Below are 23,969 nucleotides of genomic sequence, written 5' to 3'. Positions count from 1 at the left end.
CAGGAAAGAGGTTAGGAGCTAGAAGTCTACAGGTTTCGGGCAGGAAAGAGGTTAGGAGCTAGAAGTCTACAGGTTTCGGGCAGGAAAGAGGTTAGGAGCTAGAAGTCTACAGGTTTCGGGCAGGAAAGAGGTTAGGAGATAAAAGTCTACAGGTTTCGGGCAGGAAAGAGGTTAGGAGCTAGAAGTCTACAGGTTTCGGGCAGGAAAGAGGTTAGGAGATAAAAGTCTACAGGTTTCGGGCAGGAAAGAGGTTAGGAGCTAGAAGTCTACAGGTTTCGGGCAGGAAAGAGGCTAGGAGCTAGAAGTCTACAGGTTTCGGGCAGGAAAGAGGCTAGGAGCTAGAAGTCTACAGGTTTCGGGCAGGAAAGAGGTTAGGAGCTAGAAGTCTACAGGTTTCGGGCAGGAAAGAGGTTAGGAGCTAGAAGTCTACAGGTTTCGGGCAGGAAAGAGGTTAGGAGATAAAAGTCTACAGGTTTCGGGCAGGAAAGAGGTTAGGAGCTAGAAGTCTACAGGTTTCGGGCAGGAAAGAGGTTAGGAGATAAAAGTCTACAGGTTTCGGGCAGGAAAGAGGTTAGGAGATAAAAGTCTACAGGTTTCGGGCAGGAAAGAGGTTAGGAGCTAGAAGTCTACAGGTTTCGGGCAGGAAAGAGGTTAGGAGATAAAAGTCTACAGGTTTCGGGCAGGAAAGAGGTTAGGAGCTAGAAGTCTACAGGTTTCGGGCAGGAAAGAGGTTAGGAGATAAAAGTCTACAGGTTTCGGGCAGGAAAGAGGTTAGGAGATAAAAGTCTACAGGTTTCGGGCAGGAAAGAGGTTAGGAGATAAAAGTCTACAGGTTTCGGGCAGGAAAGAGGTTAGGAGCTAGAAGTCTACAGGTTTCGGGCAGGAAAGAGGCTAGGAGCTAGAAGTCTACAGGTTTCGGGCAGGAAAGAGGTTAGGAGCTAGAAGTCTACAGGTTTCGGGCAGGAAAGAGGTTAGGAGCTAGAAGTCTACAGGTTTCGGGCAGGAAAGAGGTTAGGAGCTAGAAGTCTACAGGTTTCGGGCAGGAAAGAGGTTAGGAGCTAGAAGTCTACAGGTTTCGGGCAGGTGAGGGTTTGTGAGTTGAATGTCTACAGGTCTCAAGCAGAGGGGGGATAGGAGGGCTCTCTCCTTCTCATTCTCTCTTGTGCTCTCTCTCTTTCTCTCTTTTTCTCTCTCACTTTCTGGTTCCCTCTTTCTCACACACACTCTTGCACTCCCTCTTTCGCTCTCTCTCTCTCTTGCTTTCCCTTTTTCGCTCTCTCTCTCTCTCTTTATTTTTCTCTTTTGCCCTCTCTCTTTCTCTCACTCTGATTCCCTGTCTCTTTCTCATTCTCTTTCTTATACTCTCACTCTCTCTCTCTCTCTCTCTCTCTCTCTCTTTAGCTCTCTATTTCTTTCTCTCTCTCTTTTTATTTTTCACTTTTGCCCTCTCTCTTTCTCTCACTCTCAGATTCCCTGTCTCTTTTTCGTTCTCTTTCTTATTCTCTCTCTCTCTATATCTCTCGTTATCTCTCTTTAGCTCTCTATATTCTATTCTCTCTATTTCTTTCTCTCTCTTGCTTTGTCTCTCTCTCTCTCTCTCTCTCTCTCTCTCTCTTTTTCTCTCTCTCTTTTTATTTCTCTCTTTTGCTCTGTCTCATGCTCTCTCTTTTTCTTTCTCTCAGGTTGAATTAGAAGTCATGAAGTTTCCTATGTCTAGGGGATGAGATTCTCCATCCAGGCTCACTTCTCCCTCCTCCCCCCTCTCATGGTGAATAACAGCGGGATCACTAAATAGCACTTTTGTTAGGAAAGAATTCTGAGGACAGATGGAGAAGTAAGAAGAGAGGGAGAAAGAGTCATAAAGGAGGGGTGGCAGAGAAGGGGGGCTCCAGGGAGAAGAGAGGACTGAGAAATGAGGTCTGAGGGAAGAAGCAGAGAGATAGAGCAGGCATAGACAGACCAGGAGGAGTAAGAAGAAGAGATAGAGAGAGTCAGAGACGGGGTGGAGAAGGGATAGAGACAGAGGGGGGGAGGGAGGGAGAGAGAACAGAAAACTAGGGAAAGAAGAGGACTGGCGGAGGAAATGGGACACAGATGAGGAGAACAAAGACCATCAGAGGAGCACGGAGAACAGGCAGAAACTCAGAAACTTCTGAGTCAATGAATGGACGGACACACAGCCAGATAGACACACATCTATGACATGGCCTGCCTTCTCTACAAAGGGGCTGCATGACAAGGGACAGACAAAGGCCAAACAATGAGGGACATCCCATGAAGAGGACCGACAGAGGACAGGAGGTGCCAAACTTCCCGAATAAAGTGACAACCATCCTCAGACACCCCACAACTCCATCCAGACACGTGAGTACCACCAGACTACAGAGAGAGGTGGATAGATCGATAGATAGATAGATTGATATGATTGATTAAATATAAATGATAGATAGATAGATAGATAGAATGATAGATAGAATGATAGATGGACATGATTGATGAAGTATAGCTAGATGGATAGAACTGATGAAAGATAGATGGATCGATCTGCTGAAAGAGATAGACAAATCGGCACATACACTAGTATACAAAAGTATTGGGACCCAAGCCTTTACACACACATGAACTTTAATGGCATCCCAGACTTAGTCCGTAGGGTTCAATATTGAGTTGGCCCACCCTTTTGCAGCAATAACACCTTCAACTCTTCTGGGAAGGCTGTCCACAAGGTTTAGGAGTGTGTCTATGGGAATGCTTGACCATTCTTCCAGCAGAGCATTTGTGAGGCACTGATGTTGGACGAGAAGGCCTGAATCTCAGTCTCTGCTCCTATTCATTCCAAAAGGTGTTCTATCGGATTGAGGTCAGGACTCTGTGCAGGCCAGTCAAGTTCCTCCACCCCAAATTCGCTCATCCATGTCTTTATGGAAATACTTTTGGTAATATAGCGTACGTATAAAGCAAGAAGAGCAAGTAAAAAAAAGAATGTTAGATACGGATTGACAGATCAAAAATAGATAGATAGACAACCAGTAGGTTGGATGAAGAGTTTCTCTGGTGACACAAGCTCAGTACATCTCACCTGGATGGTAACAAGGTCTATATCAGGTCACTATGTAAAAGTTTACAATGACAGATGCAGGAACTGAGATCCGGAGAATTTTATTGCTCTGCGCACAGACAGATCACTCCTTCCCCATCCCCGTGTGTTACATCATAGCCAAATGTAATATTATCCATCAATATCTCCATAGCACAGCACAGACACATACTACACAGGGAGGACATGTTATACATTCTATAAGGTCACAGGTAGGACATGAAAATACAGAAATATCTATCCATCTCCTATATATACCATCTTACTTTCTATCTATCTATCCATTCTACAGAGCCTTGAAGAAGTATTCAAACGCCTTAAAATTTTCCACGTTTTTTCATGTTACAACCAAAAACATAAATGTATTTTATATGATAGACCAACACAAAGTGGCACATAATTGTGAAGTGAAAGGAAAATGATAAATAGTTAAAAATTTTTTTTTTTTTTTACAAATAAATATGTGAAAAGTGTGGTGTGCATTTGTATAGCGCCCCCTTGAGTCAATACTTTGTAGAACCGCCTTTCACTGTAATTACAGCTGCAAGTCTTTTTGGGGATGTCTCTACCAGCTTTGCACATCTAGAGACTAGAGAGCAGTGCCAGGACAAGGTCATCTAGAGCCCAGGGCGGACATACCAAACTGTGCCCCCCCCGCCCACCAAGATGTATGAGCATTATATGTCAGCAAACCCCCCCCCCCCCCCCCAAATTTTTTTTAGCACTAATCTGCATGCTTACCCCCTAAGCATAACCCCCCTCCTCCCAATACAAATTGATTGCTGAAATCCCACCTTTCATCCCTCAAATCCCCCCAGCACAAATCCTCTACCCCTCAAATTTCCCCTCTGAGTACACATCCTTTTACCCACTTTCACACCAAATCCCCCTCCCACTACAAATTCCCCCCCAATACCCACAATTTTTCCCTCCTACCAAAAATACCCCCCAATCATCCCTACTATCACGACCCCCCCCCTCCCCCACCTACCATATCACCTCATCTAGCACAAACTCTTCAATCCCCCCTTCTAACACAAATCCTCTTCCTCCATCCACTCGTCCTACACAGATCCCCTAAATAACCACCCCCCCAAAAAATGTCTCCTCCATAACAATTCTTATCTCCTGTTGCTCCCCAAATTCTCCCTCCCAACACAAATTCCCCCCCCCCCAATCTCTTTGCTATGCCCCCCCCCCCCACCTAACATGAAACCACAGTGCCCAGGGCAGCCGTCCCTCCTGCCCACCCCTTGTCCCGGCCCTGCTAGAGAGTGACATTTTTGCCCATTCTTCTTTGCAAAATATCTCAAGCTCTGTCAGATTGTATGGAGAGCGTCTATACAGCAATTTTCAGATCTTGCCACAGATTCTCAATTGGATTTAGGTCTGGACTTTGACTGGGCCATTCTAACACATGAATATGCTTTGATCTAAACCATTCCATTGTATCTCTGGCTGTATGTTTAGGGTCGTTGTCCTGTTGGAAGGTGAACCTCCGCCCCAGTCTCAAGTCTTTTGCAGTCTCTAATGGCCTGTACACACGGTCGGATTTTCCGACGGAAAATGTTCGATGGGAGCTTTTTGTCGGAAATTCCGATCGTATGTAGGCTCCATCGGACATTTTCCATCGGAATTTCCGTCGCACAAAATTTGAGATCCGGTTCTCAAATTTTCCGACAACAAAATCCATTGTCGGAAATTCCAATTGTGTGTACACAATTCCGACACACAAAGTTCCACGCATGCTCGTAAACATGGAGAAGAGCCGTACTGGCTATTGAACTTCATTTTTCTCGCCTCATCGTACGTGTTGTACGTCACCGCGTTCTTGACATTCGCAATTTCCGACCAACTTTGTGTGACAGTTTGTATGCAAGACAAGTTTGAGCCAACATCCGTCGGAAAAAATCCATGGACTTTGTTGCCGGAATATCCGATCAATGTCTGATCGTGTGTACGCGGCATTACATGTTTTCTTCTAAAGCTCCGTACACACGATCGGACTTTCTGACAACAAAAACCGTGGAATTTTGTCCGAAGGGTGTTGGCGCAAACTTGTCTTGCCTACACATGGTCACACAAATGTTGCCCAACAATTCAGAGCGTAGTGATGTACTAGAGGTTACTGCGTTTTTTTTAGCTCTTTAGCGCCACCCTTTGGGCTCCTTCTGCTAATTTCGTGTTAGTGGAAGTTTGATAAGTGTTTGCTTTGGCTTTTCATTTAGCACTTTTCAGTTGGCGCTTTTCATTTCGTGCTTTTCAGTTTGTTTCTGAACGGTCGTTCATCAACCAGACATGTTGCGGAATCGGAAGAGATAATGTGTTATTTATTATTGGCCTTGGAGTTATTGCTTTGACATTTTTCTTTTGGTTGAATAATGATTTGATTTGATATATTTTCTATATTTTAGGATGCATAGAATGCACTTTTTGGTTAATTTCGTTTGGCAGATAGCATGTATATATATATATATATATATATATATATATATATATATATATATATATATATATATATATATATATATATTTTTATTTATTTTTTTTATTTTTTTTTTATTTTATTGCACAAAAAAAAAGTATAGAATAATGCATAGAATGTAGAAGTGTAGAAGGATGCAAAGAATGCACTTTTTGGTTAATTTCTTTTGGTAGATAGCATATATATATATATATATATATATATATATATATATATATTTTTTTTTTTTTTTTTTTTTTTTTTTTTATTGCACGAAAAAAAAAAAAGTGTAGAATAATACTTGGCTATGTGTTTTACTTCAAATGACAGTTTGTAATTTTTAAAATGTAACTGCAGGGAGGATTCACGCTGCACTAAAGATAAATTGTTGTCATTAAATATGATGAAAGAAGCAGCTGGCACTAGAGTTAGGATACAACAACTCAAATTACTAAAGTGCAAAGAGAGTGCAGCGCTAATAAATACCAAACTATATCAAATATCAATAAAAAAATAAATTAAATAAATGAATAAATAAATAAAATTATTGATATACTTATTTAAATAAATAATCTCACTAAAGTGACATACAATAAATAAAAAGAGCCTTCAAGGTGACATGAAATAAAAATCTTAGATAAATAAATGAAAACAATATCCAAGTAATAGTGAAAAATCCCTGAAAAATTAAAACTAAAACAGACACCCACCAAAATTCATAAGTGAAAAAATTAGAGCAGTGGGTTTGCAGTTGTGCCATACTCTTTCCATTTTTGGATGATGGATTAAACAGTTTGAGATATTTTTTTAGAATCCAACCCTGCTTTAAACTTCTCTACAACTTTATCCCTGACCTGGCTGGTGTGTTCCTTGGCCTTCATGATGCTGTTTGTTCACTAAGGTTCTCTAACAAACCTCTGAGGGCTTCACAGAACATTTGTATTTATACTGGGATTAAAATACACACAGGTGGACTTTATTTACTAATTAGGTCACTTCTGAAAGATATTGGTTCCACTAGATTTTAGTTAGGGGTATCAGAGGAAAGGGGGCTGAATACCATTGCACTCCACACTTTTCAGATATTTGTAAAAAAAATTTGAAAACCATTTATCATTATTTTTCCACTTCATAATTATGTGCCACTTTGCGTTGGCCTTTCACATACAATCCAAGTAAAATACATTCACGTTTTTAGTTGCAATATGACAAAATGTGAAAACCTTTTCAAGGCACTGTATCTATCTCTCTATCTCTCTATCTTTCTATCTCTCTATCTTTCTATCTCTCTATCTTTCTATCTCTCTATCTTTCTATCTCTCTATCTTTCTATCTCTCTATCTCTCTATCTATCTTTAATTTCAGCACCAGAATCTTAGCAGGTTACATTTTAGGTTTGGGATAAGGGTTATGTTCCATGCTAAGTGAAAAGCTCAACTGGACCAAACTACTAGAAAGCAGAGGGAAAAAGACTAGCCACCAGAATTATCTGTGTTCTCCCTGCAGCTGACCTTTGACTGACTGACCATGCCTTGGTCTGCATTGTGTCTCTGTTTAGAGGTAGCCATCTTGGCAGAGGCAGGGCTTTCCTTCCTTATGGCAAATCCTCAGGCAAAGAGAACAGTGAAAACAGTCAGCTTCCTCAATCCCATGTATCTCAATGGTGGGCATTCACATATGACCATTCACATGTCTGTAGGAGGATGCCTGACACTCCAAAGGCTACATGAACCTCATGTTGACTTAGATTAGGGAGTTTTTGATCCATGGCCTAGGAACACCTGAAAACACAATTATTTTCAATCTTTTTTTAGCCAGTAAGAACTTCTTAAGGCCTGGCTCAGAGTCTATGCTCAAATTTATCCCAAAAGGTGTTCTATCGAGTTGAGGTCAGGACTCTGTGCAGGCCAGTCAAGTTCCTCAACCCCAAACTCGCTCAGCCATGTCTTTATAGACCTTGCTTTGTGCACTGGTCCAAATCATTTGGTGGAGGGGGGATTATGGTGTGGGAATGTTTTTCAGGGGTTGGGCTTGGCCCCTTAGTTCCAGTGAAGGGATAACAAGCTATACCAAGACATATTGGACAATTTCATGCTCCCAACTTTGTGGGAACAGTTTGGGGATGGCCCCTTCCTGTTCCAACATGACCAGTGCACAAATAAGGTCCATAAAGACATGGATGAGCGAGTTTGGGGTGGAGGAACTTGATTGACCTGCGTCCTGACCTCAACCCGATAGAACACCTTTGGGATGAATTAGAGCGGAGACTGTGAGCCAGGCCTTCTCATCCAATATCATTGCCTGACCTCACAAATGCTCTTCTGGAAGAAGAGTCAAACATTCCCATAGACACACTCCTAAACCTTGTGGACAGTCTTCCCAGAAGAGTTGAAGCTGTTATAGCTGCAAAGGGTGGGCCAACTCAATACTGAACCCTATGTACTAACATTGGGATGTCATTAAACATTATGTGCGTGTAAAAAGGCAGTCTTCCAAATACTGTTGGTAATAATGTGTAGATAGATAGATAGATAGATAGATAGATAGATAGATAGAGAGATAGAGAGATAGAGATATAGAGATATAGAGAGATAGATAGAGATATAGATAGAGAGATATATAGAGAGATATATAGAGATATAGATAGATAGATAGATAGATAGATAGATAGATAGATAGATAGATAGATAGATAGATAGATAGATAGATAGATAGATAGATAGATAGATAGATAGATAGATAGATAGATAGATAGATAGAGATATAGAGAGATAGATAGATATATAGAGAGATAGATAGATAGATAGATAGATAGATAGATAGATAGATAGATAGATAGATAGATAGATAGATAGATAGATAGCCAATAGGCTGTATGGAGATTTTCTCTGACAATATTTGCATTAGAAAATGATTCTCTAATGTTTAACTATCTATCTATTCACAGCCACATCTGGAGTAAGGCTGGCCATATATTATACAATTTTCTTGTACAACTTTCCTTTGGATTTACCAAAACCATATAATATGAGGTCAGACTTGCACTACATAGTTGAAGGTAAATCTAAAGGAAATTGAATAAGAAAATTGTATAATGTATGGCCAGCTTCAGCCTGATTTATGTAATTAGGGGAAATGGAGGCAGAGGTTATAAGCAGGATAGATAGATAGATAGATAGATATTTTCACCAAAATGTTTCAACTGGATGGTAGTATTACCATTATATCATGCCACTGTGATAGGACCGGCACAGCTTATTAGGTTAGGGTAAATACTTTTATCTATCTATCTCTCTATCTATCTCTCTATCTCATGTGTTCTCCCCGCAGTCACATCTGGAGTCAGTCTGATTGATGTCAGGGGGAGATGTAGGTAAGATGAAAGGATGGTAATAATGAAGATCAGCAAGGATTGTAGGGTGGCGATAACCTGTATTTAGACAAAGCTCACATTAGGGCTCGCTTGGACTCGCACACACTTGATAACAATGGTGCAGCCAGACCCTTCATTTCCAATTTGGAGATCCCTTAAAGCCGAGGTCCACTCAAAAAAAAAAAAAAAAAAAAAAAATACATAAAACAGGCTCTTTAAATTTTTTTAAAAACATTTGAAAATTTTTTTTTTCTACTTAAGCGAAACGCCTGTTGCTAGGCAGTCTTCCTAATCTGCCGTTTCCTTCTCCGCGGAGCTGTTCCTTCTCTTCATCCCTCGCACGGTGTTCTGGGAAATTGGGCGTGCTGTCTTCTGGGACCTGTGTGCATCCCAGAAGACAGCTACCCATTCACAAAGCGCTGCACGACTCGCGACAGTAGGAAACGAAAAGGCTCCACTGCCTGTTTCCCTTAGATAAAATGGCGGCGCCGGCACCCGATCTGATGGACTGATCGGCCTCTGGGGGGCCGACGTTGTTGTCTCCCTGGACAGGTAAGTGTCCTCATTAAAAGTCAACAGCTGCAGTGTTTGTAGCTGCTGATTTAAAAAAAAAAAAATTTTTTTTCAGCTGGAACACCGCTTTAAAACTTCTCCCAAAGTAATTCTTATTTGGTGTGATGTCCTGGTGGAAATCAAGGTGGATGTCTACCAAATGGTAGCACTGATTTTAGGGGAGCCAATGTTTGGCCTGTATTTTCTTCAATAAAGAAGCCAACGTACTCCATGTGTTCCCGCACTGCCAGATATGATTGCAGTCATCAGATCACTGGGGGCAGGGCCGTTTTTAAGGAAGGGCAAAAGGGGCAGCTGCCCTGGGCCCTGTCATTGTTGTGGGGCCCAAAGCAGCTGCCTCATACTTGCCAACTATCCTGGTTTAAATTCCCTCATCCCTTGAGTTTTTAGTCCTGCGTTGTGTCCCAATATCTCAGTGTGAAGGGCTGCTACTAATGCTGCCCAGCTCTGCCCTATTGTTGTGTGCAGATGACTTACCTGCAGACCCTGTGTTGACATGTAAATTACTGGCATTCATATGTAAATAGCAGTGGTATTCATATGTAAATAGTGGTGGCTGTCGGCATTGATATGTATATCATGCCCTCCGAAGTTATATCCACAGTAATCTCTAGCAACCACTCAACAAGCAGAAATCATGTGCTGTGACCTAATCAGTGAGCCGTAATGTGTGCTGTAACTTCTAGCAACCATTCAGTGAGCGGTAATGATACACTGTAACCTCTGGCAACCAATCGCAATAGCTGCCTGATCTGATTCGGTAAACTGATTTTGAGTCTAGCTGCTATTTATTGTATGTCTCAGAGCAGGTGGAGCGCAAAACTTCATGGGGTGGGGGGGGCCCAAGAAAGGTTTTGCCCAGGGTCCGATCAATATTAAAGACAGCCCTGACTGGTGGGTCTAGGAGATCACCGCCATAAGACATTTATTCCACCCACATATATAAAAGGAAAGGACACAGAGTGGCTGGCCTCAACCATGTGTGGACCTTCCCATGTTATCCTGGCATTATACAGTAGTTACCGTAAGATATTTGAATGAATGCTTCATGCTGCCAATATCTTGCTTGAATAACTTTTAGGAACTTTATTATTTGCCAAATGATTCATAATTGTGTTTAGTAAATCTTGTGATGGAGGGTTAAAGGTTTGGTTGTAACTTTATTTTTAAAATAACTTAGATACGCCAGTTGATGAGTTGGCAATGACTTTAGCCATTCATGAAGTTCTGGATGGTTGGCTCTGGGACACTAATTCAGACTGAATTTTATAAAGAACATATATTTTCCGCCGCCCTACCCCATCTTTATTCCCCTCTCTGCCTTTGAAAATCCGCCCTGCTCGTTAAATTAAAAATTTTATGGCTGATGGCCAATTTTTTTTATTAAAAACTTTTTCACTTGCAAGTTTATAAACCTTTGTGTTTTGCTGTTTTTAAATTGTGTAGAATTTTTGGATCACAACTAGACATTTGATGCTGGATTTGTCAATTATGCATTTACACAGCATAAGTTCACCTTGGCCTGCATGCTTGTTGGCAGCCTGTGTAAAACTGACAAAGCTAAATGGCCCCATCTCATCTCTGAATAATTCCAGGTATAATGCAATATATATATATATATATATATTTGTATTTTATTTTTTATTTTTTTGTGACACATTGGTGTTTCATAGCTCAATGGTAGTGCCAAAACAGTGAGTTTACTCCATACCAGATATAGTTTTCAGGGCTTTCCTTCCCACTTTTATTTAACCACTTGCTTACTGGGCACTTAAACCCCCCTCCTATCCAGACCAATTCTCAGCTTTCAGCGCTGTCGCAATTTGAATGACAATTGCACGGTCATACAACACTGTACTCAAATGACATTTTTATAATTTTTTTCCCCCCCAAATAGAGCGTTCTTTTGGTGGTATTTGATCACCTGTGCGATTTTTTATTTTATTTTTTTAAATGTAAATTTTTTTTTTTTTTTTTGGTTCTAACATTTTATAACGGGTCATTTTGTCTGTCATTGATGTATACTGATGAGGTGGCACTGATGGGCACTGATGGGTGGCAGTGATGGGCACTGATCGGTTACACCGATAGGCAGAACTTCTAGGTGGCACTGATTGGCACCACTGGTGGGCATTGATAGCCCCTTCCTTTTCGGGACCAATGTCCCTTTAAGATAAGCAGGTGATCGGCTTTTTTTTTTTTCTCCTCTGCTGTCAACATGAGGAGAAAAAAAAAATAACCGATCACCAAGCTTTTGTTTTGATCATGTGATCAGCTGTCATTGGCTGACAGCCGATCACATAGTAAGGGGCCGGGACTGGCCCCTTTTCGGATTGGTGATCACCCAAGGCTCATTGACTCGGTGATCACAGTGCGCACAGGGAGCGTGCACAGGGGAGGCCAACATATGACGGCCTCCCGGGATTTCACATCCGCGCTGTGGCCGCCATTCGGCCATAGAGAGGATGTCAGGTGGTTAAAAGAAAATCTAATTTTCACACAGGTATGTCTTCTGACTCAGGGGGTTCTCACCATCACTATGAATCAAAGAAAACCTTCAGCCTTACTGCTTCAAGTACCTCTTCAGGATCCTCCTGATGGTTAGTAACTTTTTTGGTCCTCCTAACCATGAAACACGCCCCGGTGTTTATGCACAGACACTGCACCCCAGCTCTGCGTCTTCCTTACAGCTTCCTAGCTGCTCCGTCCCACATGAACTCTCTATCCGTCTCAGGCCTTGCTCTGTCCCGGCCTGGACACCATAGTGCACATTAGCACCTCTCACGGCTCACTTCACACATTGACAGGGGTGGTGTCATTAATCTGCAGTAGTATTTCCATGCCCTGTCTGTCTGATTACTTCTGGTCTGTTTATCAGCCTTAGGGCCTGCACTCTCACACCTGTATGGTTAAGTAATCTTCCCTCAGCGTGGCTCCACCCTAGCCTCTACAGGATACACTAACACCGTGCTCTCCAAGCCTGCCTTGCCCGATCAATAGTGTGTGTTTGGCTTCCTGTGTGCTTCTTGCTGTGTGCTCTATGCCTGATTCTGTTTACTGACCTTGGGTTGTTCAAGACTAACCCTGTCTACTTCATACCCTGACCTTTGGCGTGTTCTTTGACTATCCCTGTCTGCTCGTTGCCCTGATCTTTTGGCTCATCTCCCGACTATCCCTTGTTGTCTCGATATGCTGATAACTCTCTATCCTCCAGTAGCCTACCATGAGCATGAGCTGGGAGACCCCAGGGGCCATGACTTGGAGCCAGTTGCAGCGAAGTCCATCCCCACCATTAGGGGCCCTGGTGAACACCTGTTGGCTCTTAGGCTCCGCTGGGCAATCTCATGTTCTAGCTCCCAGTGTGATCCGTGTTGGTGCTCCAAAGGACCTGCATTCCTGAACCACCTGGAGCTTAATCCGCAGCAGTCAGCCATAGGTTTCACTACCTTAGCGGCGCACTCCTGACCGCAACGGCGCGCGGTCACTGGGCCTCAGGTGACCTGACAGATGGACCAACCATTCTGGCATATTGGGCACTGCCCGAGGACCCGGGCCAGTAGGGGGGCCCGCCCGTGACTGTGTTGCCAACATCCAAGGCAGACACATGGTGTGAGAGCTTTGCTGTCTACCGGCCGATCTGCAGGTTTTCTGGACAGCTCTGACTCTGCTCTCCCTCCCACACTCCTTTGGGCATAATAAGTAAAAGAGCCGTGAGTATACACTCAGCTCTCACAGACTCACACCGATCCAGCCTGTATCTGTCTGTTGTAGCTCTGCAGCCACACCACAGATGCCTCTGTGATCCTTGCAGCGACCCCTCCTCCTCTCCTTATACTTGACGATGGAGGTGAAGTACACTTCAGCCAACTACTTTCTCTGCTGGTCTTCCAGCCACTCCAGGGACAGTGAATCTCTGATCCTTCCTGTGCTCCCCCCTTCCTTTGCTCGGGCTTGATAACGAAGGTTAAGCACTGTCACTGTACCCTCTCCTTCTCAGCATTCCAGCCAGCACACCTCCTGCATTCTCTGCATACCTGGTGCTGTAAATCTTCCTGAGCTCCCTTAAACACCACCAAAGGAGAGGGGGCACATTAAGAGAGCCTATCTTGCTCAGCAGTAGCCTGGCCTGTCATCACGGATTTTGGCCCTGCTACCTGCACTCTGCTGCAGCTGCGATTTCTGCGGGCAAACAAAGGGGAAGCAAGTGGCGAGTACATCGGATTCCCTTGCCAGCTTTGCCGCCCACAACTCACAAGTGGCTGGTGGTAAGATACTTTAGAAAAAAAAAAAAAAACCTTCTCGGTGAATCTGAACTGTGCACTCTAAAGGATGTAAAGAGGCACTCTGGAGGTAAGTTAGTACCTTCAGAGTGCCCCCTTACATCCTACTGTAGAGTACCGCTTAGTGCCCTCTTATGTCCTGTTCCTCCAGAGTGGCCTTATTTAAATATGTCCAGCAGTTCTCTAATTGGCTGGCTCCAGACTGCGCATGCACAGTTCAGAATCACAGACAAGTTTTTTTTTTCTAAAGTGTTTTAGAAGTCATGAGTTGTGACCAGGCCATGACATATTTAAATAGGGCCACTCTGGAGGAGCAGGACATAAGAGGGCACTAAGTGGTACTCTACAGTAGGATGTAAGGGGGCACTCTGAAGGTACTAACTTACCTCCAGAGTGCCTTTTAGTGCTTCTAGAGTGCCTCTTTACATCCTCCAGAGTGCCCCCTTATTTCCTCCTGACCACCCCCTTAGTACAGTATTACTAAGGGGACACTCTGGAGGATGTAAGGGGGATTCTGGAGTACCTCAAGAGTGCCCCCTCCTTGCCTTACCCTCCGGCAACAGATGCAGGTACATTTTTGTTTACTAAGCTTCAGTTCATGAATGAGCAGGAGCCTCTGTCTGACATACACACATGACAAAATGTGTTTGATTTTTTTCCGACGGATTTTGGCCCAAACTTGTCTTGCATACACACGGTCGCACAAAGTTGGCGGAAAATCCGATCATTCTGAACAAGGTGACATAGAACGCGTATGACAGGACTATAAAGAGGCCAGTAGCCAATAGCTTTAGTCTCGTAATTTATTCTGAGCATGGGTGGCACTTTGTCTGTTGGAATTGTCTACACACGATCGGAATTTAAACGATCTGATTTTTTGGTCGGAAAATTTTAAAAACAGTTCTCAAACTTTGTGTGACAGAAATTCCGACTGAAAAAGTCGACGGATTTTCGGCCAACGCGATCTGATCGCACATTTTCCTTTGGAAAGTCCGACCGTGTGTACAGGGCATTAGGCTACAGAGAAAGGGACTGGGGATGTCTCCTCTGTCCCTTTCTCTGCCTCAAAATTTAGGGGCTAATTTAAACCCTTGACATTTCATCAACCCCCCCCCCCCCCCCCCAACAGCGTTGTGAAAAGAATGTAAAAAAATATGATATTTAAACGAATTTTTGTGATACGGCACAGCGTTACTTTAACTGACAATTGCATGGTCATGTGACGCGGTACCCAAATAATATTGATGTCCTTTTTTTATACTATAGGGAGTTTCCCTGTGGGCCGATGGCTCAGTGGGCCGGTTTCAGTGACATCGCTGGGGGGGGGACTTTTGGGGCTATAGCCCCGAATCTGGGGCCCATAGCCCCGAGTCAGTACAGGAGTCCCCAACCACAGGGTCCCGGCCCATTACCTGCCCTCTTTCTGGTGATCCTGATGTAAAGGGGAGCTCTCTGTGGACCCGGATGTAAGGGGTTGGCTCTCTAGGGACCCTGATGTAAGGCGGATGATCTCTGGGGACTCTGATGTAAGAGGGGCTCTCTGGGGACCCTGATGTAAGGGGAAGGCTATATGGGAACCCTGATGTAAGTGGAGGGCTCTCTGGGGACCCTGATGTAAGTGGGGAGCTCTCTGGGGACCCTGATGTAAGTGGGGGGAGCTCTCTGGGGACCCAGATGTAAGAAGGGGCTCTCTTGGGACCCTGATGTAAGGGGGGCTCTCTAGGGGCTTTTTTGCGCAGTTGCGTACAGTTTATATACTGTTTTTTGCGTGTTTGCAAAATTAAAGTGGGCCGGTCTGGATGAAGTCCAGGGCCAAATTTTTGTCCCAGTTCTGCCCTGCTGATATTTGATCACCTCTGTGGTTTTTATTTTTTGTTCTATAGAACAAAATAAGACAGTCAATTTTGAACATATTTTTTTAATTTCTGCTATTAACAAATACAATAAAAAAAAAAATGTAAAAAATATTATTTATTCATCAATTTAGGCCAATATGAATTCTGCTACATATTTTTGGTAAACAAAATCCCCCCAAAAAAAGGAATATTGATTGTGTAGCAAGGTCTTCGGCCTCCTTCAGTCTAATGAGAACCTCCAGGGCCAGAGATAGCTGATACCATTCTTTATATGGTGGGTTGTAAGACAAGGTGGATAAAGTTATTGGGCGGCAGACACTTCTTAAATGCAAAAGATATTTATTTCTTTTACAAACTTTTATGGGGGAGAGAAGATTAGGACTAGGACACTCTTAAATAGTTGCAAATTCAGTTAGCAGACTCTGAAACTTCAATAGGAGGACAGCCATGCATGGAAAGGCCTCCAGCAAGACGCCACATCTGCGCATACAGGAATGCTGTCTCCTATGGCAACAGTTTTTAACAGTTCCTAACACAAAGAGTAACAGTCCTTTCACTTTCACTACAATTTCTCCTGGTAGTTCTTCAGCACACTGAGCTTCTGGTCTCTCACTAGACCCGCCGATTCACTGCCACTGAATCCCTTGAGCTCCTCCAATCTTCACATGGTATCTTCCCCAAGCGTCACCCCTGCCTCTCTGCTGGGTCCCTAGCTTGGCACTACCAATACTTCTCAAGCTTCACCCCGCTGGCCTGCTTGGTGACTGACGGGACACACAAGGCTGCTCTTCAAGCGTCTCCTCTGCTGGTTGGATCCCTGACTTGATCACCGCCTGAAGTTTCCAGATTCTCCACTGCGCCCGTTGGATGAGAATACTGCTCCAGTACTTGCTTCAGTTACTCACTGTGGTCCCTGGTAATAAGGTGGATGGTCCCTTAGTGGAGACAGCTTCCCCTCTACCTCTGATCATGACAGGTTCTCCAGGCAGCAGAACCGTCAACTCTGGTTGTACTGCAAGCCACAATCCCAACTCTGTGCTGCTCTCTTGCTTCTGGATAGACCCTCAGGCAGTCTAGCAGTCAGATGCCTCCGGGATAGGCTTCATCTCCAGCCTAGCAGCCTGGGGCAAATACAACACACGTCCACCCAGACAGCCATCCAGGAGGAACAGAACATAGATCACCTGACCCCACCCAAACATACAGGCCGAAGGATTAAAGAAAACCCCTGCCCATTGGCTGAGATACCCCATATACCCATAACCTGACTTTGGGATGCCCTTCCCTTGGGTTGCCCCACTCATATCTAGTACCACCAAGTACCCAGCCACCTAGTGGTAGAAGAGAAAAGTGCAACAAAGCCAAACTTAGGGAGAGCTCAATAGATCTTTAACAATTAACCAGCATAACTACTCCTGGCAAGTAAATTTGTGAGGAGCAATCCTGCCTAAACTCCAAGGTGCTACAATTGGTTTGCGCAAAAGTTATAGCATCTGCAAACTATGGGATATTTTTATGGAATTCTTTTTTTTTTACTGTAAATGGCTGCAATCAGTGACTTCTAGGGGGGCTGCGACATTGCGGCGGACAAATTGAACACTAAGTGACACTTTCACACTTCTTTGGGGGACCAGTGACACCGATAGAGTGATCAGCGCTAAATAAAATGAATTGTAACTGTACTAATGACACTGGCAGGGGAGAGGTTAACAGTTTATTTATTTATTTATAGTTACTTATATACAGTAGCGGCATCAATTTACGCAGCGCTTTACATATACATTGTACATTCACATCAGTCCCTACCCTCAAAGAGCTTACAATCTAAGATCCCTAACTCACATTCATACATACTAGGGACAATTTAGACAGAATCCAATTAACCTACCGGCATATCTTTGGAGTGTGAGAGGATCAGGAGCAATCAAAAGGTTAAATGTGTCCCTAGGGAGAGCTTTCTAACTGGGGTTATTGTTTTGTAAAAAGACAGAGATCCGTGTTCCTACTTAGCAGAAAAACAAGATCTCTGTCTTCTCCTGCCACAGAATGGCAAACTGCCTTGTTTACAAAGGCAGAGCGCCGTTCTCTCTGCATCAGTTAAACCTGGGTGCCCCATGGTCTCTTATTGCCCGGAGGCCCCATCAGTTGTCAGTCCGCCCCTGCTCACTGACCTCTTCGGGAGGGTGGGGCTTTGAGCTCTATCTTTGGGATAGGCCCTAGTCAGGGAGGTGAACAAGAACCCGATGGTCATTCTGACAGAGCTGCAGCATTTTTCTGTGGAGAGAGGAGAATGTTCCAGAAGAACAACCATCTCTCCACCAATCAGCCCTGTATGGTAGAGTGGCCAGATGAAAGCCACTCCTCAGTAAAATGCACGACAGCCCAGTTGGAGTTTGCCAAAAGGCACCTGAAGGACTCTCAGACCATAAGAAACAAAATTCTCTGGTCTGATCAAAGATTGAACTCTTTTGCCTGAATGGCAAGCGTCATGTCTGGAGGAAACCAGGCACTGCTCATCACCTGGCCAATACTATCCTTACAGGGAAGCATGGTGGTGGCAGCACCATGCTGCGGGGATGTTTTTCAGTGGCAGGAACTGGGAGACCAGTCATGATCGAGGGAAAGATGAATACAGCAATGTACAAAGACATCCTTGATGAAAACCTTCTCCAGGGCGCTCTGGACCTCAGACTGGGGTGAGCATTCATCTTCCAACAGGACAGCGCCCCTAAGCACACAGCCAAGATAACAAAGACGTTGCTACAGGACTAGTCTGTGAATGTCCTTGAGTGGCCCCGCAAGAGCCCAGACTTGAACCTGATTGGACATCTCTGGAGAGATGTGAAAATGGCTGTGTACCGACGCTCCCCATCCAACCTGATGGAGCTTGAGAGGTCCTGCCAAGCTTGTAGCATCATACTCAAAAAGACTTGAGGCTGTAATTGGTGCCAAAGTGGGACTTCAACAAAGTATTGAGGAAAGGCTGTGAATACTTTTGTACATGGGATTTTTTTTTTTTATATATATAAATTTGCAAAGAACTTCTTTCACATTGTCATTATGGGGTATTGTTTGTAGAATTTTGAGGAAAATAATGAATTTAATGCTTTTTGGAATAAGGCTGTAACATAACAAAATGTGGAGTGCTTTGAATACTTTCTGGATGCACTGTAAGTAATTCAGCGCACGGCAGCTGCCCTGTCGCTGTATATGTGCATGGGGCAGTCCACATAGGGCTGCCACCTAATTCCTTTCAGCCCGAACACATATTAATTACACAAGTTCTGTGGCTGATTAAGGTGGTAATTAAACTCACCTGGTGCCTTATCTGCATTTAATTAGCCTCAGAAACTGTGTAATAATTCAAAGGTGTTCTGGTTTAAAGGGATGAGGTGGCAACTCTAAGCCCTTGTACACACGGTCGGAGATTCCGACAACCAAATCCGTCTGAGTAATTCCGACGTATTAATTCCGGAAGCGATACGGAAGTGATGTTGCATACACACGGTCGGACTAAGTTGTCGGAAAATCCGATTGTACATAACGTGATGACATTATTTTGTTACGACGGGACTACGTTCAGGCTAGTAGCCAATAGCTTTGGTCTAGGAATTTGATCTGAGCATGCGTGGCACCTTGTCCGTCGGAGTAGGCTACACATGATCAGAGTATGTCCGATCGGAGCATTTTGTCTGAAAATATTTCCGGCAAGTTGGAAAAGTTGGTCTGACGGATATTCTGACGGAAACAGTCCGATGCAGACCACACACAGTCGGAATATCCGACAAAACGCTCCGATAGGAAACATTCCGACGGAATCTCTGACCGTGTGTACAAGGGCTAAGTCCACAAGTGGTTAAATTAGCATCTGTCAAACAACCTCTGAAAAAGAGATGCACAGAAAATTGCTTTCAGAGGTTTGGCAAGGGCTGCTGTAGATGTGAACGAGCCCTAATTGTGATATTTTTTACAAATTGTAGATTTGTGAATGTTGAGTTGATCTGCCTTTGTTGAGCCATCGGAGAGTTGCTGTCTGGTCCCAGCGGGTCATTTATGGTCTCACGTTGAGCTCCACATGAAGCCGAATTCTCTTTGTTTTATGTTATAGCCGGCACTCATCTTCTTCCTCTCCTCCCCGCTGGTTTTCCAATATTTTTTCCTTCATGTTTTCTCTCATGGAGTTTGGCTGCTCACTTCCAGCTTTTATCTATTTGTATCACAATCTATCCTCTCGCCGTTCCCTTGTCCATGATGGCACAGCCCCTTCCATTCCCAGGCACCATCCACTCGTTATGGAGAAATGGTGGGCACAGCTGCAGTGTTCTTGGTTAGCAATGGGTGAAAATAAGGATTCCAGCTACGGCAATTTTTACATAATTATGTCCTCCGAGCTTGGACCAATGAAAGGACAAATAAATTGTTCACTTGTCTAGATTCACTTTTTTAGCTTAGTATGGCTGCTTCCGTCAGAGGCTTCGCAGACAAGTGTTTGCATAGTGAAACATTCCCTTGAAAGTTTTTTGGGCTTTACGGTAAAATTTCTAGGAGGGGAGCTCTAAAAGTGGAACAATAGTGTACAGTATATTCAAAGCCGATCCGAATTGCCTTTGATGGCACTTATATTAATGAATGCAAAACAAATACAATACCGCCATACAGGGCTTGACAAATTTCCTTTGAATGTAGGAGTCAGCGAAAAAAAGTTAGGAGACCGATTTTTCTTTTTCTTTTTTAACCAACAAAGCTTTATTTTCAATGACAAAACCCCTTCTCTTATGTAGCCCTCTGGTTTATCTTTACAGATACACGACAGAGGTTTACATACAGAGAATGAACGGAGGTGCTGATATGTGAAGAAGAATTTTTTTTTTTCTTTTTAGCTCTACTTCAGGTTAGCAGCAGAACTAACGTTTTTTTTGGTTTTTAGATGTTAACTACTTGCCTACTCGCACTTTCACCCCTTTTTCACCCTAGGTCAATTTTCAGCCTTCAGCGCTGTCACACATTGAATGACAATTGCGTGCTCATGCAACACTGTACACATATGAAATAGTTTGTCTTTGTTCTTTTTTCGAGACAGCACTTTCTTTTGGTGGTACTTAATCACCACTAGATTTTTTATTTTTTGTTAATAACTCTGATTATGTATATTTCCTGCACAAAATCATGTACAGGCTTGTGATTCCGCTCTTCCGGGTCTGGGGTGCATGTGTGCGTTCCACCGGCGACCCACTTCAGATGTGATTGAACACAGCAGGGGCCAATCAGCAGGTCTGGCGGACCCGATTGTCCGCCTCCACATGGCGATCGTTCCCGAGAGAGGTAGAACGGTGGTCTGCCTAGGTAAACAAGGCAGATCCTTGCTCTGCTAGTAGGGAAGATCTTGTGTTTCTGCTAAGTGGCACTGTAAATGTGCCTGTCAGAATTGCCATATACCGGGTCTAATTTCCTCATGTTGTGACAGCACATGAGGAAAGTACTGCCTATAACCAGCAAGCCTGTTTAGAATGTGATCAACAGTGATTGGGCACAGCTGATCACATAGTAAAAGGCTGCTGTGATTGGCCTTTTACCTCGATCTGTGATCAGCTGTGTCCGAAGGACGCGCGGGGGGCCAGGCTTCTGGGAGGACATCAATAGATGCCCTTAGTAGGCAACCAGCTGCATTAGGAGTTGCTCATGCCTGGGAATGGGCTAACAAAAGCCCAGGCGCCAGGATGCAATTTCTAGTCGCCAGGGCTGGGAAAGCCCTGCTGCCATATTTGAGAAAATATTTTATTTCATAAGATGCACAAAATTACCCAGGCACATATTGCAGGTTGGTAACATGAATACCCATGACTATTTACTGGCATGCAAATCTGAAAATCTGAAATATAACATACACTAAATTTAATAACTACCTATTTCTGGCCAGAGGGTCACGTTGTTGGCTCATTTTCTCATACTTTCCAGGCTAATCTTAACTTCTCAGCTACAACTGCCTGCTTATAGAGTTCAATAGCACAAGCTCAGATTGCACACACAGCTTAGGCTCAGAGTCAGCAAACACCTTACAGCAGTGGCAGTTGGGATTTTGTCTGAATTTAGACCTGAAATGGAGCCGAAGATGCACAGGACCCTTTTCCAGTGCTGAACGTGGCCCCCCTGGAGAGGTGTGAACCGGCTCCATTGAGAGCCAGTCACAGTCTCCTGTCATGAAAATCGGATGCGGAGAAACCCGCATCCAATTTGCATCGGTGTGAACCCAACCTTAAGGCCACTTTCACACTGAGGCGATTCTAACAGCCAGTAAAACACTGAGCAATTTTGAAGAGCTTTTCAGGCACTTTTGAAGAGCTTTCCATTCATTTCAATGGAGAGGGGTGTTTTTTTTCACCGCCCTGCCAGTGCGTATCTCCAGTGTGAAACCATTTTAATGGAAATAGGTTTGCGTGAGCTTTTCAGATGCTTTTTTTAGCCTGAAAGCACCTGAAAAGCACCTCAGTGTGAAAGGGGTCTTAGGCTCCTTTCACACGGAGGCAGTTTTCAGGTGTTTTAGTGCTAGAAATAGCGTCTGTAAAGCACCTGGAAACTGCCTCCCATGCCAGCCGAATGTGAAAGCCCGAGGGCTTTCACACTGGGACAATGCGCTTGCGGGACATTAGAAAAAGTTCTGCAAGCAGCATCTTTGGGGCATTTTGGGAGCAGTGTATACACCGTTCCCAAACTGCCCTGCCCATTGAAATTAATGGGCAGCGCTTTCGAAGCGCCTGAAAAGCGATTGGGAAGCGCCGCAACATGGACGCTTTTAACCCCTTCTTTGGCTGCTAGCAGGGGTTAAAAGCGCCCTGCTAGTGGCTGAAAAGTGCAGTTTAAACAGAGCTAAAGCTCGGGTAGCCCCAGTGTGAAAGTAGTCTTAGTTGGCCATCCCATAATTCTTAAACCCAATCAAGTTTTCATCCCCTAATGAAGAACAAAAAAAAATTGTCAAGAGACTGTTTTCTGCATCTGGATGCAAGAAGGAAATGCTGTGTGACTGGATGTGCAGCAGTGGGGAACCCTACAGGGCTAGTGCTACATGTATATACTAGACATGTGCATTCGTTTTCGTCCGAATGCATTTTCGTCCAAATTTCGGGTATTTTCGTTATCGTTTTAACAAACATTAACGAACGTGCAGAATCCAAAAACTGAAAGATTCGACATAAACAAATGCTTTATTTTCATTTTCATTGCAACAATAGTTCGATATCGGTAGGAGATTCGACATGACACGGACAATAGCGATCTGTGTCCATCGAACCTGTGGTCGAATGTACCTAACTTAACTCTATTAGTCCAAGAATTTTCTACATAGAGAGAAAAGATTCAATATTATAGAGACAATAGCAAAAAAGGTCAAATATGACTAAACTAACTATTAATCCAAGATTATTGAACATAGAAAGATAAGATTTGACATGAAGATTCGACGAAGCAGTCGCTGCGAGCGGACATTTATGGTCAAATGCTCCACCCATAGGCTATAGAAGATTTCTAATATTGGTTGACTAATAATAATAATTAATAAATATAATTATTACTAGGTGTCATACAACATTAGAATTCTACTATAGCTTGTAGGCAGAACATTTGACCAAAAATGTACGATTGCGGCATCGTACAGTTTAGCTGCTCCGTCGAATCTTCTTAGAACATTCGACAGACACCATGAGCCTTCAATGACAGATTCAACCTTAATTATTTTGGATTTTCGGACAAATGCATTTTTTAACTAACAAAATAACAAAATAAATAAAAATGAATTTCGGGAGTAACTAAATAATTGTATTTTTCGGATGAAAACGAAATTCCGAAACAAAATATTTTAGTGTGCACATATCTAGTATATACCATGGTTTAAAGACACTAAGACTTTCAGGTCCGAATTTAGCCAAAAATTCAGGCTGAAATCGGACCAAGAACGGTGAATGGAGATGCACCGGATGCCCTGCTGTGAGCCACTGCGATCTCTAGTGTGAGCCAACCAAGCCGTCGGATTTTGTCCGTCATATTTAGTCTGACGGATTGTGTCCGAAACTGTTGCATACACACGGTCTGACAAAGTTGTGGAAAAATCCGATCTTTCAGAACGTGATGGCGTAATTTCGTTACGATGGGACAAGATTCAGGCTAGTAGCCAATAGCTTTGATGTAGGAATTTGATCTGAGCATGCGTGGCACTTGGTCCGATCAAAATTCTCTACACATGATCGGATTAGGTCCGACCGGCCCAGTTGGTCGGGAAATATTTCCAACATGTTGGAAAATTGGATCGGACGGAGATTCGGACGGAATCAGTCCG

General features: G+C 43.6%; 1 protein-coding gene across 1 annotated transcript in view; it reads left to right on the top strand.

Moving 5' to 3' along the window:
• Positions 1–1,734: 1,734 nt before the first annotated feature.
• Positions 1,735–23,969, top strand: part of LOC143961317 (galactose-3-O-sulfotransferase 4-like) — a 76,097-nt gene continuing 53,862 nt past the window's right edge. Inside the window, exon 1 of the mRNA XM_077470574.1 lies at positions 1,735–2,364. The gene's annotated coding sequence lies outside the window, so the exon portion shown is untranslated. The remainder of the gene's footprint in view (positions 2,365–23,969) is intronic.

The sequence above is a fragment of the Lithobates pipiens genome, unplaced genomic scaffold (genome assembly GCF_037356315.1).
Source record: "Lithobates pipiens isolate NorthernLeopardFrog02 unplaced genomic scaffold, aLitPip1_a1.2 Scaffold_8, whole genome shotgun sequence".
NCBI lineage: Eukaryota > Metazoa > Chordata > Amphibia > Anura > Ranidae > Lithobates > Lithobates pipiens.
This window is presented reverse-complemented; position numbering and strand designations above follow the sequence as displayed.